The sequence below is a fragment of the Canis lupus genome, chromosome 14, assembly GCF_048164855.1.
Source record: "Canis lupus baileyi chromosome 14, mCanLup2.hap1, whole genome shotgun sequence".
NCBI lineage: Eukaryota > Metazoa > Chordata > Mammalia > Carnivora > Canidae > Canis > Canis lupus.
In genome coordinates, this window is record NC_132851.1 from 55581335 (window position 1) to 55597585 (window position 16251).

The 16251-nt window shown below is 34.6% G+C and overlaps 1 protein-coding gene across 23 annotated transcripts in view; it reads left to right on the forward strand.

Annotated features, from left to right (window-relative positions):
* Positions 1-16251, forward strand: part of ADGRL3 (adhesion G protein-coupled receptor L3) — an 856207-nt gene that overhangs the window by 701043 nt on the left and 138913 nt on the right. The gene's annotated exons all lie outside the window — the stretch shown is intronic.

Here is a 16251-nt window from a genome sequence, read left to right on the forward strand (position 1 = left end):
ATGCAGATCCTCTGGGGAAAAGACTCTTCCAGGCAGATGCAACAAGAATACCCTGAACCAGGGTGATTCTGATGTGTCTGAGGAACTTTATGAACAGTATATTTGGAGTGGAAAGTGTAAGAGAGAAGGTACATTAGCAGAAAAAGTCAAAGGGTCTAGAATGGAAGGTACTGTAAGGCCATTGGAATGATGTTGGGCACAGGTTTTACTCAAACTGCAATGGAAAAGCACAGCAGAGCTTTGAGCATATGTTACATGTGTAATGTATTAAATGTTTTACATCTACCAGTTTGAAATATATTTATTAAGAGGGAGACTTCAGCGACTTCAGCCATGCCCAGACCCTAAATGATATCTATATATTTCCTTAAAGTGTGGATTCATTTTTGTTCTGAGAAATACATATTTTGCAAGATAGCTTATCTCTGTTTCTTTTAATTTCTTTAAATTTTTAGATTCTTTGAAATCAGTTTACTGTGCTTTTTCCAAAGTCCAACATACTTAGATCTAAGCCTGTAACAATTTGTCATTTTCTAGAGTTGATTACTTTTTGTCCAGCCCACCAAGAAGCAACATATCCCTTTTAGTTAATAAAAGAATGATAGCACTACCTTCCTCACTGACCCACACCCCTCGTTCTGTATCAGACACTTGCAAACACACATCTTTTAATTTCCTACGGCAGAGAGAGTATTTCCAATGTTACTTGTGAGCAGTAAGCTGAGGAGATATTTCAAAATGTGAGCAAGTATGAAGGGAGTATTTTCTTCCCACCACCGTGGTTCCTGGAGCACCACATGACCTCAACTCTAATGCTTCTTTGAATAAACAACAAGAAATGAAAAATGCAGCTTCCATATCACTTCACCCAATCAACACTGGATCACTAATTGCCTACAGTCTTTTTATTTGACTTCTGATACGGTTACTGTACAGAGCGGAAATTATTAGAAGAGGAGGAAAAAAGTTCCGTCTTTCCTCTATCCCTGCATAGGACATGGAGGAAGAGAGGAAAGGTAACCTAACTAGAGATAGCAAGGAAGATACTTTTTTGTGTATGCATTTGAGAAGAATTGGCAACCAGCTGTGGTCAGATTTCTTAAGTTGGTGAAAGGAGGAAATATATCCAAAATTAGCTATTTATAGAGAGAGAATAGCTGAAGTTATGGATTTGAAGAAAAATAAACCATTAAAAAAACATTCTTTTATTTTTTCATCTATTCTTTTTTATATAACTTTTATTAAAAAGTTGAAAAAATGGTATATTCAGAAATATATACCCATTTTTCTGAATTTATATTTGAGTTTTGACACACTTGATTGCCACTTTTCTGTGTATGTATGTGCAGATATATTTATCTTATATTTGATTTTTCAAAAGAAAAGTGCTGACTTTATAATATTTAATTCCTAAATCTTTCCACAAACATGTTTTAAGAACATACTCTCTATTACTAACACACACAGGAAATTTACCATTAAGTATTATCCTATAGCATAGAATCCATACACAATTTTTTCCAATAATTCAAATAATGTCCTTTTATATAGCCTTTGATTTTTTCATGCAAGACCCAGTCAAGAATCACACATTGCCTTTAGCTGCTATATCTCTTTAGCCTTCTTTAAGTAGAAGTTTTCCTACCTGTTTTTGTCTTTCATGGTAGAATCCAGGTCATTTGTCCTATTGGAACATTTCACAATTTCAGTTTTCTGATTATTCTCTTATAATTAGATTCAGGTTAAATGTTTGTGGCAAGAAAACCATGTGGGAGATACTGTATCCTTTCCATTGTATTCAAAGACTCCTTATTGGAACATTGAATAAGACAATGAATTTTTTTGTAGTTAAGAAGAATCTGTGGAAACATATTTGAAAACTTTGTTTAAGTCATCTAATTTTTAAAATTGTGATGTGTTCAGGCTACCCTTTGTTTCTCAAATAGTTGACTGTTTTCTTTGTGATAGGCAAAGCTTGTGGTTTAATTAATAGTACAGATAAGTAATCAGCAAAATCAGTATTTTGTAAAAAACGTCTTATCATTGTGGGAGAGCCTGTGGAATGAGTCTTAATTCGACCTTGATGGCTCAAGGAATATGCTCTGCATGAAGGCACATAACTATTTAAGCAAAATGAGAGTGACAGGATAGAAGTAGCATGAAATAGAGCTGGATTTTTGTAGTTTTAAAGTACATTTTTTTCAGTAAATCTTATATATATATTTTTAAATCTTATATTTTTAGAGTATTTTTTTTTAAGATTTTATTTATTCATTCATTAGAGACACAGAGAGAAGTAGACACAAGCAGAAAGAGAAGCAGGCTCCGTGTGAGGAGCCTGATGTGGGACTCGATCCTGGGAATCCAGGATCACACCCTGAGCAAAGGCAGACGCTCAACTGCTGAGCCACCAAGGCGTCCCTTTTTAGATTATTAATAACAGTCTTTCTGACTGTTTTTATTTTTGGGTGGTAGTGGAATATTTAAGCGGAAAGAAACCTGTAGTTTTCTCACACACAGCTTGGATCCTTACACTTAACAATATTTAGGTTCTTTATCATCTTCAGTAAATAAGCTTGGTTAAAAATAGCATCTGGAGACTCATCTGCAATTCCAGTTTGAAATATTTTATAAAGAGTAAGTAATCAAATTTACTTGATAATAATATTATCTCCAATAAGTGGAGATTGGGTGAGAACTTCACCTCTCAGAAGGGCCTGGCATGTCCTGTAATAATAAGAAAGAATATCATTTCTTTAATGTGTACATACATTATTTCATTTAATCCACAATAGGTATTATTATTATTATTATTATTATTATTATTTATTTCCCCAATTTATAATCTGAGGAGAAATTACAATAAAAATTAAAAATCGGGAGACATAGGGCCCTGATTCTAGTTTCTGGGGAAAGTGTTTCTTGTGCTCAGGCAAATCATCTGAATCCCCTGTTCCTGTTATTAAATCAGTGAAATAAGACAAATGCTTTTTTCTAACATTATCTCAGGATTATTTTAGGGATTGAGTAACAAAATTTGCTAAAATCATGTTCGAAGTTGTAAAATTTTCTGAAAAAATATATTTTTTTCAATTCACAATATGCTTACTTGTCCTCAAAGCCCTTGAGCTCTTGATTCTGGGGGTAGTTAACTGCCAAGGCCCAAATATTTAATTTTGTTTCTAATAAAATGTAATGATTTTATCTACTGCTATACAGCTAAGTTTTCCCTAAAAAAGAGAAGAGTTTAGCCAAGTGCTTTGTCTCACTTTTTGAAGTACCAGATTCTTTTTTCACAATAAAATTGTCAAATAATAGATTTGCAGCAAAATGTTATCATAACTACGTTTAACTCTCCAGGCCTTCCAAATGTTGGTTATATGGACATTAAATTCCTACAATATCAGCACTACCAAATTCAATTTTAGGCACAATCATAAATAAATACTAAAACAATCAATACATAACTTTTTTACTGATAGCATTTCCTCTTCATTAGTGAGATAATTTTTAGCATTGACTAACTGAAGGAATTTTTTAAATTAATTTAAATATAATAGCTCCACTTACCCAATTTATCCATGCTTAAGAAAGTATTTGCAACCAACCAAGCAAAGAAACCAAGCATAAAAGCCTTTCCCATCCTAACGTTCTAAAAATATCCTCAATTGCTTATACTGTTCTTAGTAAGAACTGGTTGATATGTTTACTAACTGTACTCTATTCCAGATCACAAAATTTCACTGTTTTTTTTTTTTAAATAACCATTGAGGCTATTCAATGATTGTTTTGTTGAGGCTTTTTTTCCCTAGCTTATTTCATTCCATTGTATCTAATAAATAAAGTGATAAAGCTAGACTTCGACTGGACTCTAGAGGAATTAGGCTAAATTTTCCAGAACAGTGATTTATGTAGCTTTCTAAGGTCTGTTTGTATAAATACAATTTTAAAAGCATTTGAACAGAAATATGGCTGAACTAAAAACCCTTTTCCGTCTTTCCATTCAAAGGACTACCAATTTACTATGTGTATCTTACAGTGTCAGCATCATTACTTAAAGGTTTTCTTTGGTTGATTGCTTGCTGGTTTAAATAACCAATTCATAGAAATTTTAAGATGTTAATTTTGTAAGATTTAATGTTAGTTCAAGTTATTGTCTCTAGGCATGTCAGGTAATTGTCCCCAGGGTTATATCTGGAAGACCCCTACTCTGTTTAAAATCCAATAAATTTATTCACGAATGGAAAAAAGGAAGCCCAGTAACCATCCCCTTTTTCTTTTTCCTGAAATTGCTTTAGTTAAGAAAATCAAATGAAAATGGAATAATGAAATAAAAATGAGATGTGTGTGTGTGTGTTTATATATACATACTATTTTATTTAGTACCTGAAGCATAGTAGGCCTCCAGTGAATATTCTTAGAATGAATCTACAAGTTTTTCTTAGATACTTTGGCCTAGGTGCAGTTTCTATTTGTATGGTTTTCATAATCTAGTTATGCAAAATTACTTTCTCTTTTAAAACCTAAGTTAATTTGTTTCTATTTTAAAACTTTTCTTTCTTAGTGTGGTAAATTTAATCTTTGCTTATGACAAAGGAAATTACTCTAGGAGAAGAATGGTACGTATATAACAATAAACTTATCTGGGTAATTCAAGTCTGGCAGTTCCATTATTTCCTTTCACTCTACTTCAGCTCTGCTATGCCATTCCGTATCATGAACCCCTTTAAGAACTACTTCCAAAAATATTGCGTATGTGTGTGTTTTAATGGAAACAATCTTAAAAAAAATTAAAATAAAATAAGAAACAATCTTAAAGTTGTTACCCATTTTGTATGGGATTTAGGAAGTTTCCTGAATAACCATCGGCAAACTTTGTTTTAACAAAACTGCTGGATTTAATCATTACACTGAAAGGACATTTTTAAGAAATGTTTACCCATACAAGCCTGGTTCTGTCCATTTCTAAGGAGCTTAGTATAATTGGGTCAGAAAAGGAGATACAGGGAAAAAAAAAAAAATCTGTGATTCTCTCCAGTGTTGGTGAAGTTGTGAAGAGTATGGAGTATTTGGCCAAAAGTTAGGGTGATCAACCTTTTAGAAAGCCCACTGAGAAACAGCACTACCAGATCAAAAATATACTTAATATTTATTAATAAGTTATTATGCACATATGTGTTATTACTGCTTAACTGTGACAATTAGTAGGGTTTAATACTAATTAGTAGCAGGGCTACTAATGTGAAAAACTATAAAAACATTTTCTAAATGTGTCTTTCTGTCGTCTGAGACTGTAAAATTTTTATTGGATATTTAAATTTGAGGACTGCCATTGAATATTTTTAAGATATATAAATGTGAGGCTTCAAAAAGTTAGTTCAATAAACAGATATGACTCCTATTTACTAGAAATAGCTATGACATGTTTCTGTATGTTTGTCTTTTTCTTTTTTTAGAGAATTAAAAGTGAAGATAGTCAAAAGTAAAATCTCTTTGACCTTTAGTTCTGTCTTACCAAGCCCTAGATTCCTAGTGTCAATCCAATGTGAAGATAGCAAACTAAATATCTTCTCAACAAAAATGTTGAGCATAGGGGTGCCTGGCTGGCTGAGTTCATAGAGCATGCAACTCTTGATTTCATGGTTGTGAGTTCAAGCCCCACATTGGACATAGAAATTACTTAAAAATAAAACCTTTTAAAAAATGCTGAGCATAAAATACAAAGGGTTTTACTGAAAGCCATTTACCTAACAGGTTTTTAGACTTGTAGGAGCTAGTTCCCATCTCTCTAAATATGCCCCTCCACTTCGTACCTAAAGGCTTATTTTGGTAGACCAGCTGCTTATCAGTCAGTTCTTTTGCATCTGTGAATTCATCATAAAGGCTATCCATGTCCAAAATACTTAATTATTTTTAAACACTTCCAAGTACACTGGTTACTAACATAAGGTAAGAGACTATCAAGGATAATGGTTTTAAAGCACTGAGGTAATTTTGCTTTATGATTTCAAGATCGGATTCCAAATAAGTTATAGTTTTATTTTATTTTATTTTATTATTATTTTTTTTTATGATAGTCACAGAGAGAGAGAGAGAGAGAGAGAGAGAGAGAGGCAGAGACACAGGCAGAGGGAGAAGCAGGCTCCATGCACCAGGAGCCCGATGTGGGACTCGATCCTGGGTCCCCAGGATTGCGCCCTGGGCCAAAGGCAGGCGCCAAACCGCTGCGCCACCCAGGGATCCCAAGTTATAGTTTTAATAAAGGAATGAGAAAGTCCTGTTTAATTCATTTGTCCTTTGTTAGTGACATTTTCTTTGAAACTAGTCTTAAATTCCCCCCAAATAAGTCATGTTTTCCTCTCTATGAGACTTTGTCGTAACCTACGTAACCTACACAGAACTTGATGCAACTCAGATGAAGTCAGTTCACCTTTTCTAGGTTCCTTATAGCTTTTTCAGAGATCATCAGTTTCAGAGAGAGATCATAAAAATTTGTTTTACTATAAACTTTTTCTTCATTTTCATCTGTCATATATATATATATATATATATATATATATATATATATATGACGATGATTTTGTTTATTCATTCATGAGAGACACAGAGAGAGAGAGGCAGAGACACACACAGGCAGAGGGAGAAGCAGGCTCTATGCAGGAAGCCAGAGGTGGGACTCCATCCTGAGTCTCCAGGATCACGCCCTGGGCTGAAGGTGGCGCTAAACCGCTGAGCCACAGGGGCTGCCCTGTCATATATTTTCAAAATTAGGGAAAGACATTCTTTTTGTCCCACACTTTGAAAATACAATTTTATAAAGACCAATATTTTAACTTATTCTCTATGACCAGAATCAAGGATTTCCATCTTGTAGGACGTGTCTCAGTAGATTATCTCCTTACCTCTCTAGAAATAAATAAAGGGAAAAAAAAAAAACTGCACATTTTTCAGAAACTAAAAAGTGATCCAAAAGTTTCATTATAAACTTCTTATCACAGGTAAGCAAACCACATCTCCTTTTAGCTGCCTTGTGTACCAGGTATACAGGACATTTAGTAAGAACTGTTTATTTTCTTTTCTAAGAAGTTTATAGGCTGAATGGAATTTTCCAGAATTCACACTTGCAGTGTCTGTTGAATATGCACATAGATGAGCAAAGTCTACTTTATGCCTGGACAAGGTGTCAACAAGCTTTTGCTTTATATCTTCTGAAGTTTCATTAAATTTTTGTATGGAAATCGAGAAAAAGATTTCAAACTCCATGTTTCAAATAAAAATACCTAAGAGGCAGGGGAAACATTTTTTTGTTGCCAAGACGCAATACATCACTTGATATACTATACAAAGTATGATTATTAGTAGAATCTGGCAGAATGAGCTCTAACACTATGAAGGGTCAAAACATTGGCTATCAAAATTTTCCCCTTTGTTTATCCACAGCACATTGTACTTGCAAGCTTCAAGTCCAGAAAAATAACTTTCCTTAGATACATAAAGAAATCAAGGAAACAAAGCCACAGTGAATGCTTATTCTTTTTTTTTTTTAAGATGTTATTTATTTATTAACAAAAGACACAGAGACAGAGAGAGGCAGAGACACAGGCAGAGGGAGAAGCAGGCTCTATGCAGGGAGCCCGACATGGGACTCGATCCCGGGACTCCAGGATCACACTCTGGGCTGAAGGTGGCACTAAACCGCTGAGCCACCAGGGCTGCCCGTGAATGTTTATTCTTACGGCATCCTCCAATGTAGTCAGTGAGCTATTAATTTCAACTGAGCATTGGTGTCTTTTCTTGGGGGGGAGGGAGGGAGGAGGTTTAAAAAATAAAAAAAAAAAACTTTTGATCTTGCAAAAACTTGCCTGTCTCTTCCCAGGCTTGTGAAATTCAGCCTCCCTGTGCACATTCACACAACCTTCTCCTTCACGTGTATATGTGGACCCAAATTCATTTCTGCATGGTGCACAGAATCTTCTGCCTTGGTTTCCTCTCCAACCCGGTTTCATGAATTCTTACACGCGTCTTTATAAAGTAGCATAGTTGTTTAGCCTTTTTAAAAAGTATGGTCATATTATTGTATTATGGCCTTTCTCAGTTTCATCAATGAATTGTCAGAAACATGGTCACCATATTGACAACATGAAAAGTTGAAGTAGTGCAATCTGGATACAAAGCACAAAAATTAATCCAAAGTCATAGAGAAGAGATGATCATGAATGTTGAAGCTGTATCATTCCGAGGATGCAGCCCTGGGAAGTGCAGGTCATGGGTGCCAACATCAGGAGTCAGGGTGAGAAACAGCAGGCGTCACTAAAAGAAAGTAGGTGAGCAATGCTTCCTCCATTCGACCCTACAGATAGTATAGTTTCCAGCCTCTGTTTTTTAGGCTATCGTAACGATTTTCTAGTTTTCTTCCAAACTTCTGAAGCAAACTTCTGTGATGGTTGGGATCCTTTTATATCCTAGGGAAGGCTTTCCAAGGATTCAAAAACATCGTACTAAAACTAGGATAGTCCTGAGCCAACCTGGACAGTTAGTTACCCTCCCACATTCCTATCCCTACTGCCTACTAGCTGAGTTATCTGGGATAAATTACCTTCTCTCTGTGCTTCAGTTTCTTCATCTATAAACTAGAGATAATAATATCACATCAAAATGTTTTTTTATGATTAGGTATCCTAATAAAATAAATAAGCACTTCCAACAAAATATGATATTTTTAAGTTATATTTCAGCTATTATTATCATCACCTTACTTTTTTAAAAAGATTTTATTTATTTATTCATGAGAGACAGAGAGAGAGGCAGAGACACAAGCAGAGGGAGAAGCAGGCTCCATGCAGGGAGCCGGATGTGGGACTTGATCCCGGGTCTCCAGGATCAGACCTTGGGCTGGAGGCAGCACTAAACCGCTGAGCCATCTGGGCTGCTCATCATCACCTTACTTAATTCAGAAACACTAAGGTGGAATTAGCTGTCTGCCTAGGTTCATTTCCTGTCCTCACCCTGGATACTCCCAAAGGCTTATTTACTGCTCAGTCATCTCATTTCCTTCAAAAAGTTCTAACTGATCACAACTGATTTTTGGCTTATCAACTTTAATCTACCCTTTTTGACCTTTACTTTGTTTAACTCTTTGTTCCAGTAAGATACTTACCTCCAACATTTTCTAATATTTCCTTTCCTGTTTCCTCCTTTATGATAGTTGTCAGTTTGGCTTACCAAGTATGGTGAGATTTTATTTTTATTTTTTAAATCTTTATTTATTTATTTATTTATTTATTTATTTATAGAAAGGGAGAGAGAAAAGGGGGAGGGACATAGGGAGAGGAAGAAAATCTTAAGCAGGTTCCATGACCAGCAGAGAGCCTGATGGGGGAAGGGAGGGAGCTCAATCTTATAGTCCAGAGATCATGACCTGAGCTGAAATCAAGAGTTAGATGCTTAATTGACTGAGCCACTCAGGCACCCATATTTTATGTTTTTAATTCAAAGCAAGAAAATTTCAAAAACTTCAAGTGTGCTATGCTGTGTTTCTGAAACCAGGGAGATTTGCTGAATAAGTTCTATTGGATCCAAAGGACAATTGGTTATGGGTGTTTTTGTGTGCTCTAACTTGCTAGTGTTTCTCTCTTAGCATAAAGGTAGAAAATATTTAGAGTGATCTTTTTCAATGTAATACAAACTTTAAAATTGTTGCTTAGTTTTTTGGTTAATTTGCTATAAAAATCTTAAGAGATACAGTTAGTGATATTGCTCTACCCACTAGGTTACTCAACTCTGACCTTCATCCACTTCTGTAAAGGAAATTCTAATTTCCTGAGTCCATTGAGCCCTTTATTTTCTCAAGCATTTGCAGAGTGAACTTTGTGTCCTATGACCTGGTTCCCCAGAGTTAGAGCAATCCTAGGAACTGATTTGTGGAGTTTATACAACATTTATCAGAAAATAGTCTTTCGTAACCCTACTGGCTTATGTGATACATTATAGCAAGGCAAGTGCTCATATGTTTGCAAAAAAAGAAAGAAAACTTATTTTAGCTATGTTACACATATTTCAGAACAAGATATGTCTAAGAGGCAATTTAAAGATCATATTAGTATGCTTTAACAAATCTGAACATTTAAATATATACACTATTATGTGGAAAGTAAAACAGATTATTGATAATTACTGGCCCATATTTAATAACTACTGCAGGGTGATTGTTCAAGTAGTATCTGGAAAATGCAAATTTTTAAAATTATGTAAAAAGAAAAACCATCTAGAGGGTTTTGAATTTTGAAATTTCAAAATTTTTATTTTCATATGAAAATATGAAATATTCATATTTCATTAATATGAAATTAATTCATATAGTTTGTGTCCCATCTGGAAACACTTATGCAGTTAAAGTGAAAACCATTTCAAAATCTTTTTCACCATCTTGCTTGTTAACTTAAGCTTTTTGACAATAAAGTTTAAAACATCAATATTTCCCCAAAAGGTCTTAGTGTACTCAGATTGAGTTATTTTAAAAACATAGGACAGAAGTCACATTTCCTTTTTCTATAAATTTGGATTTAATTCCATTATATGTATCTATTTGTATATTTGGGTGTTTCACATTGATAGAGTAGCTTTCACAAAGCATCATTGTTTAAGACATTTTTCTTTCCCAAATGTGACACCCTTTGTGGTATAGGAGCTATTCAGTGAACTATCCATAGTGATAAGACAAAAAGCAAATTCACCGAGACAAACGTAAAAGAGAACATCAGAAACTTTCCATAGGTTACAAAATATTTGGCATTTCAAATATGAATAGAAACTTCTCATTTAAAGATTTTATTTATGTATTCATGAGAAACAGAGAGAGAGGCGGAGACATAGGCAGAGGGAGAAGCAGGCTCCTCACAGGAAGCCTGATGTGGTTCCGATCCCAGGACCCTGGGATGATGCCCTGATCCAGAGGCAGATGCTCAACCTCTGAGCCACCTAGGCGTCCCTATGAATAGAAACTTCATAGAAAGTCTGAAGAACAAGTATTGTTTTAATAAAACTTTCTTTCTAGGAGGTTATAATCATTTCATTTCCCTCAGAATATCATTCTGGGAATCACTCTGTCATTCTGCTTAAAATTTTTCTCTCATAACCTCTCCATCTTCTCATAAGATGTTGATCTCCTTGAAGTGTTTAATTTTTTTGTATTTAAAGAAATAAATTTATGAATCTGCAAGTACTCATTCCAACAAATTATACTAGTCTGTGTACGGTACAGACTCTGGAAGAAAATATTAGGTACATATCTTCCATTGCTACTTTGTCTTTTTTTTTTTTTTAGCAGGGCATTTTAACCAATGAGTATTTATTAAAAACCAGGGGGTGCACCAGGCACAGTTCATGTCCAGCAGGCTAACAAATATAAATGATGTAACCAATTCATTTATTAGCTTATCTGATTAAACAAAGTACATTTCATAGAAATGATTATAAAATGCATTGCCAATAGAAACAGTATCATTTATATTACAGATTTAAGGTATCTAAATAATTAATAAAAACCAGCCAACCGATACGTTAAATACAAACCACCAGTTACTTCTTTAGTCAACAAGAGAGAGAAGCAGGCATTTGTCATGCTAAGAGGCGTTTCAGCATTCCATATGGGCATCCTGTTTTTCAAAACTAAGAGTCCTGTAAACTTAAAAAGTCAGTTTTTCATCCAGTATCAAATCATATTGTACTTTTTGGTTTAAAGAAAGATTAGTTTTGGTTTCAGAGTAAGTTTAATTTAATACTTAAGTTGCATGTGTCACAGATTCTGGATCTGGGGTGGGTGTGATGATCAGTCCAATTTAGTATTAGTTATAGGAACACAACAAAACATAAACAGGGTATTTTTAATCTGCTCTGTGATATTCTTGACCGTACTCATTTGAGAAGATACACAGGGTGATTTAAAGCACAAGAGAACAGCAGAACAGTGTCTTTTTTGTTATAACTTAAAGAAGAGTATAAAGCTGAAATTGAGCCTCTTTGTCTTTTATTATTTAAAAGTCATAAACACATTTGTACAGTAATGAATGCAGAATTCAAATTCTAAAGTTAAAATCTTCCTCATTCAGACAATGTAGGAATTTCGTGACCTTAATTCATCAGTAACACAAATATTATTAACATAAACTGAACTCGCAATGTTATATAGTGAACTTCGGTAATTCATCAGGTGGTTGGAATAACGTTTTGTGCTCTTAGTTAACATTAACATTTATTTTTGTTATAGTTATTATTTTTTCTGATCCATCCCTTATCATTCATATAGACTTTTGATTATTTATATGAAAGTTGCTGCAAACAAGAAAATAATACAGACTGTTTTCAGATTGTATTTATTTATTTGAGACGGAGAGAGAGAGCACAGTGAGGAGAGGGAGAAGCAGACTCCCCACTTAGCAAGGAACCCGGTATAGGGCTCGATCCCAGGACCCTGAAATCATGATCTGAGCCAAAAGCAGACGTTTAACCAACTGAGCCACCCTGGCACCCCTATTTTCAGATTCAAAAGAGAAATAAGAAACATTGACTTTCTCACTTTCATATAATGTGTTTGTGGTTGTTTTTGCTTTTGTATATGTTAATTACTTATCACAAGAATCTGAAGCCTTAGTTATTTTATCTCTATGTGTATAAAGCTTTTGATCCTCAGAATGTTAAGTAGTTTGTTCAGGGTAACAATTATGAAATTGGGCTGACAAGGTTACTCCTAAAGTCTTCTCCCATGCATAGCTTGGTCTCCATTGTCATAATTGTTTAATACCTTGATATTTCAACATATCTTAAGATATTATGGTGTAACAACCTTCTCATTCTCCAGCTCTAATTTTCTTTATCTTTTACATAAGGTTTTAGAGCAGGTGACTTAAGAACCCAAGAGTCCCAAAGATTGTGTAATGGGCAGCATGATACAACTTTTAGTTTAAAATTTAAATCCCTTCTAGAAGGTGGGAATAATTTAAGAGAATTTATTTATAGAGCTCATTAATTGTGTGTCCACTCTATCGTAGACAATTTTGTAGGACCTGTGGATGCATTGGTGATCAGAAGAGATAAAACAACTTGTTCTCTTCGAATGTACTTTCTAGTGGGGGACACAGACAATCAACAAGCAATATTAACAAAATATATAGTGTAGATAAGTGCTGATGAGATAAATAATGCAGGAAAAATAATAGAGAAAAAAAATCAGGAAAAGGTGTTTGCAATTTTAAATGTGGTGACTCGGAAAAACCCTCTATGAGAAGGTGACATTTGAATGAGGAACTGAAGAAGGGTAGCAAGTAAACCATGCAGCTATCTTTTGGAAGAGCATTCCAGGCCACAGGAGCATCAAAGGCAAAGCCTCAGAAACTGGAATGTCTTTGACATACTCAGAGAGTGGAGCATAATCCAACGTGGTGGATGAACTGAATGAAGGGGAGAGTAGGAAATGAAGTCACAGAGATGCAGATGTTGTAGTGCCTTATAGACCCTTGAAAGACTGGTTTTTACTTTCATTGAAATGGAAAACAAACAAAGAAAAGAAATGGAAAACATTGGGTGCCTTTCATCAATGAGTCATATAATCTGAATTGTATTTAAAAATAATTTCTCTGTCCTATTGAGGATAGAGGAAAGGGGGATGAGGGCCAAAGTGAGGAGATCAGTTAGGAGGCTATTAAAAAATGGGTGGCTCCAACCAATTTGGTGTAGTGGAGGTAATGAACAGCTGCCAGATTTAGAAGGCAGGGCCTACAAGATTTCCTGATGGATTAAGAGTGGTAGGTGAAAGAGAGGAATCAATAGGACTCTTAAGTTTTTGACAAGAATAATTCAAAGAATGAAGTTATCATTCACTAAAAGGGGGAAATGGAGGGAAGAGAAGTTTTTTTTTTGGATGGCTGAGGGAGAAACAGGATATGATGAGGGGCTCTGTTTTGAACATTTAATATTTAATACCTTTTTAAACATCCAGTGGAGATTAAATGATGCTAGAGCTATACTGACATAACAAATTCAGTTCTCAGGCATTTTGGTCTAAGCAGAGCAGGATTATTACTACCATTCAAAAACAAATATTTATTAAGCATTTTTCATGTGTCAAGCCTGTACTAGGTGCTAGAATATAACATGAATAAGATATAAAATTAATAAGGTGCATAATTGTATATAGTACATATTAGAGGTGTTTGATATAGTGCTCACAAGTGTGGAACTTGGGAATAAGAATACTTGTGATCCATTATCACATTGTTATAAGCATACCTAAGAGTTTTACTCAACTGGCCATCCTCTTGAAGGTTTTTGTGTTTGTCTGTTTGTTTGTTTGTTTGTTTGTTTGTTTTTCATGGCTTGGCCTCCTGGACGTTCTGTTATGGCGCACTACTATTAAGAGGGCTATTCTCACAGCCCTTGTTGGTATTTAATATCCATTGTTCTTTTCCTTTCATCTGATTTCTAAAATTCGAGTGGTGAGTTGTATTTGAAGGGTGCTGCTAATCACAATATAGTATCTACAAGGTGGCTGGTGTTGATGTTTTCTGAGCTAGACAGTAATACCTGAAAGGTGAATTAATCATTAGACTCTTTTGTTCTGTCTTTGGGTGTAATGTACTTTTTGTACTGATGTTTTGACATCTGGTATTCTCCTCTCAAAAACTCTGCATGGGGTTTTTGAAGGACTTATGAAGGCACTGAGGAAAGTAAATACATCTCTCAATAATGCAACTACCCGGACAAAGGCAGGAGTTTTTTGGTTTCTTCTTTTCTGTCCTTTCTTTTCCTTTTTTTTTTTTTTTTTTTTTTTTTTTTTTTTTTTTTTTTTTTTGTTAGTGTTTTAGGTCTTTAGGATACATTTGAGAATGTATTATACCTGCCATTTTTCCCATTATAGAAGACTGCTGTGCTGAACATTGGTGCTTGATACTCAATCACAGCATCTTTCCTTTGAGTCAAAGAAGAGAGCAAATAGCCCTCTGTTCAGGGAACCAGGTAGCACTAACCACTCTCCACTCTCAAACAGTAGAAGTAATTTAAGCTATCTGAGACCCAACACTACTTTAGTAGTGTCCCCTGGAGAACAAAGCAGTTAGAGCAAAATTTCATGTAGTTTTCTTTCATGGTTTGAGCTCCTTCCGAGAAATATATCTAGAGTTATGCAGGAATATTTCAGAACTGTTTCATTGACAGTATTATGGCAGAGTTCTTTATCAAATAACTGTGGAGTCTTATCTGGTGACCTGAGGAGAGCTATGATTTTGGTTACAGCATAGTGCCTGATTTATAAGAATTTCCATATTCAGAATAATCTTTGTATCAAGTTTGTATAAAACAGAAAATTATGAAGTTTGAATAGAAACAAATAACACTAGAAAACCTGGATATTTGTGTATTTTTCAAGTCAGCTTATCAGGGGAAGGCAACTAAATGTAGTAACTTGTATCCTAAAATAAAAATCAATGTGCATGACCTACACAGTTGAAAAATATGTCAGTGAGGAACACATCTCTTTGTTTTCAACTAAAAAATTTTCCTATGCTTCTTTTAAATTTTTTACTACTTATGCATATATCCATAACAATGTCATTGTTTTTTTTGTCTAATGAAATTTTGTATAAATGGCATTATACTGTTATAGATCCTTTTGCCACTTGCATTTTTAAAAGATCTAATATTAAATTTTTCATGAGTATCCATGTGTGTGACTATAAACTTAGAATACTGATTTTCTATTACTCTTCAGAATATCATTTTTATAAGTCAACCATCACTTATTTGTTCCCCTACTTATAGAAATTAGGTCTTCAGGCCTTTCAAGAAACCTACAAACAAAAGAGGCATCAATAGTCATAGACAATTTCTCAACTCTGCTCCAACATTTTGGCACACTGATATGTTGGGCCACTATTAATTCTAATGTTCCACAGAAGTGTTTCTAGGTGGAGGCAAAATATAGGAAAGGAATAGAGTTTGGAATCTTAGAACGAGGAGAGAAATGAGATAGTACATGGAATAAGGAACATGAAAGGCATGGAACTCACAGGAACAGCCCCCCCCCCCCCCCCAATGCAGTTTTAGTACAGAGGCTTTTATAAGCTTTTTCTTTTTCTTAGCTCTGTTTTATGCTGCTATTGGGTTTGGTAATACTGAATGCTTATTTTCCATCTGTGTATAACAGGCTCTATTCATGCAAAACCCTTCAAGGATCAAACTTCCTGATCTCCTTAAGCCATT